Below are 3,448 nucleotides of genomic sequence, written 5' to 3'. Positions count from 1 at the left end.
CATTTGCAACCTATAAAGTTTGTATGATTTCAAAATTATTATTCAAATGTGTAGTAATTACCCTAAAATGAAAAAGAAGTATCCCCTGTGACGACCCATCAGAAAAACGAACCCGAACGAAGACTTCAATCTAAATTCAGCATTTGAGATACTTTTGTTAAAATTTGAAGCTTGCACTTTGTCTTAGGGAAAATCAAATTGAGGAGTGATTGTATGTTGAGGAAAATAAAAAACATTCACACATAAGGAGATCATGATAGAATTATTACTGATCGCTACAGGACGATCTTCAGTTCGCTACTGAACGATCAGACCAGTTATTCCTTATAGAGCATATGGAACGAATAGGAACTTGCTTGAAATTTTTCTAAGTTCTATTTCGTCCAGGATTGAATAAATATCGTCCCAGTATGATTGGCTTCTCTAGAAAATTTTTTCGTCCAGACGAAATTAAATTTATCGTCCAGGATGATAGGTTCTCTTGCTAAAATTTCGTCCAAGACAAAATTATTATCGTCCAGGATGATTGGGTCTCTGGAAAATTTTTGTTCCAAACGCGAAATAATTATCGTCCGGACGATCAGTCCTTCAGGGAAATTTTTCGTCCAGACAAATTAATTTATCATTACAGGATGATCGCCTCTAATAAAAATTTCGTCCAGACGAAATCAATTTCGTCCAAACGATAACCGACTTTAGGACAAAAGCATGCAAATAGCAACTATCTTAACAGTTATTTGGGTCAAATAGGCTTAATGGGCCTTTAATGGGCCATTAAGCCAAAATTGGTTGACTTGGTCAAACAGATGGGTCGAGGGTCTGGAAATGGGTTCAATCAATTTGAAATGACATTTTGAATCTATTGGGTGTGGTTCCAGGGCCTGGGGAGATTAATTGGTTCAAAACACCTGTTTGGACCCTTAAAGGGCCTCTTGGGTCAAACATGTTGACTTGGTCAACCAGGTTGACTCGGGGGTTGGGAATGGGTCCAACAGGTTTGAAATGATGTTCGAAACTTGCTGGAGGTAGTTTCACTCAATTTGGGGTTCATTTGGTTTGAAAACATTATTTGAGCCACAATAAGGATATTTTGGTCATTTTGACCCCTGGCCAACTAGGGGTCAAAATATGTCCAGAAAAATACAGTTTACTGTTTAATAGGTCTGGATTATTGGTCTAGAAGTGACTAGAGGCTTTGGTGAAGGCTCTAAGGTCAGAATATTCTATGTGACAGGTCCAATGGCATAGGCCATAAATATTTGAAGGTTTTACAGCCTTTGGATTTTAATTTAGTTTTTCGGGTTAGGGACCTCAGAATGGGAAAATTTTGGAGGGTTACCTCCATAGACATGTCCCATCAGTATGCAACTGATACACTCTAAATCGGAGGTCATTTGGCTGGGTTTCAAAGTGTTTGAAAATTTATTGGAAGAGGCTTTCAGGGCTTGGACCTTTGGCCTTGAGTTTGAGTTTGAATTTATGGATTTGAATTGGGTTTTAGATAGGTCTTAGAATCCCTTTAGGTCTAAGATTTAGATGAGTCATAGGTTCTAGATAGGTCCTATGATTTAGGCCCCTGAAGAATCCTAAGACCTAAATAGATCTTAAGGTTTGGTTCTAGGAGAATCCTAGAGTTTAGATTAACTTGCAAAAATCTTAGAATTTAGGATAAATCTTAAAGTCTGAAAACTAAAAGAGTCCTAAGATCTAGAATAAGTCCTAAGATCTAGAACACCTCTAGAGGAATCCTAGGATCTAGAATAGAACCTAGGATCTAGGGTCTAGATTTATGTAGGGTCAAGATTGGTCTGGAATCTGGATGGGTCCCTAGTGACCTCATACAAAAATGAGGTCAACAATCATGTTATGAAATTATTTTGTTAACATATCATATATCAATTTGGTGTGCCTCAAAAAATCATATTCGATAATGGATCTTCTTTCAAGTCTACAAAAATTAACAACTTCACAAGTCGCCAGGGTATTGATTGGAGATACTCAATAATCTATTACCCATGATCTAATACATTGGCTAAGGCCTTCAATAAAACTCAGGTGTAAATCATCAAAAACACCTTGGATGATAATAAATGTCAATGGGATGAGAGGTTGGTGGAAGCTTTGTGGGCCTATTAGGCCACTTATAGAACCCCAACTAATCCACATTATTTAAACTAGTGTATGGGTCCGAGGCCGTACTCCCTTTGGAAGTTCAAATCCCTTTGCTCATAATCATAATCCAAAAAAAAATTACAACAAAGTAAAATACATAACTCTGATTAGAAGAGCTTGTGGGTCTTGAAGAATGTCATCTCCAAGCTCAACAAAACTTAGGGTTATATAAAGCCCAAAAGGTTCAAGCTTATGATAAGTTAGTGCAACCTAGAACCTTCCAAAAAGGCGACTTGGTCCTGGTTCTTTGGAGGCATATCTTAGCTCACCAAAATTTTTTTTGGAAGTTTGAACCAACCTAGGAAGGACCATTTGTCGAAGAGTTAGTCTAAAAAGGTGGCTCGTATCAACTAGTTGATTATAAAGGAAATCACCAATTGATGTAAGTTACTGGGCATTTCCTCAAGAAATATTATACTTGATGTAGCTCGATCATCGAATCAATAAAATCTTCAAATTTTAAATCAACTTGACTCAATTTTGTTTAAATTTTCAAATTTCATGTTCCAAAATTTTCTTTTACTTAAGGTTAGATATGAGTCATCGTGCTTTCTTTCCTTAGGATTAGATTCATTAGTGTTGGAGAACGCACTATATGGCACCATCCTAATTTCAAAATCCAAATCTGATCATTTGTATAGAGAAAGTTTCTTCTCCATAAGATCATCCACTAGTGATGGATAATGCTGTCTATGATACCATCCTAGTTTCAAATTTCAGATTAGATCTTCTGAGGGAATTAATACTTCCTTCCCACAAGATCTTTCAATTCTCTTTTCCTTACATTAGACATGTATCCTCATGCTTTCTTACCTTAAGATTACAAATACTAGTGGTGGAGTACACCCACTCTGGAACCATCCTAATTTACTTATCTGGGAATAGATTCCTCATTCAAGTTCAAATCCATTAGTGATGGAGCACGCCCTTAATGGCACCATACTAATTTTAAATCTCAAACCTGAACCTCTATGAAAAGAAATGCTTCCTTTCTACATGATCATTAAATTTTCTCTTCCTTAAGAATAGATGATTTATTTCCTTAAGATTAGATGTATTAGTGATAGAGCATGTCCTCTATGGCACCATCTTATTTTCAAAATCCAGATCTGATATTTTGTGCAAAGAACTAATTCCTTCCCATAAGATCTTCAAGTTTTCTTCTACTTAAGGGTAAATGTGAGTCACCATGCTTTCTCTCCATAGGATTAGACATTCTAATAATGGAGAACGACCTCAGTGGTACCATCCTAGCTTCAATTTAAAATCTAAAATC

This window comes from Dendrobium catenatum, unplaced genomic scaffold (genome assembly GCF_001605985.2).
Source record: "Dendrobium catenatum unplaced genomic scaffold, ASM160598v2 fragScaff_scaffold_43, whole genome shotgun sequence".
In the NCBI taxonomy this organism is placed as follows: domain Eukaryota; kingdom Viridiplantae; phylum Streptophyta; class Magnoliopsida; order Asparagales; family Orchidaceae; genus Dendrobium; species Dendrobium catenatum.
Note: the sequence above shows the minus strand (reverse complement) of the source record.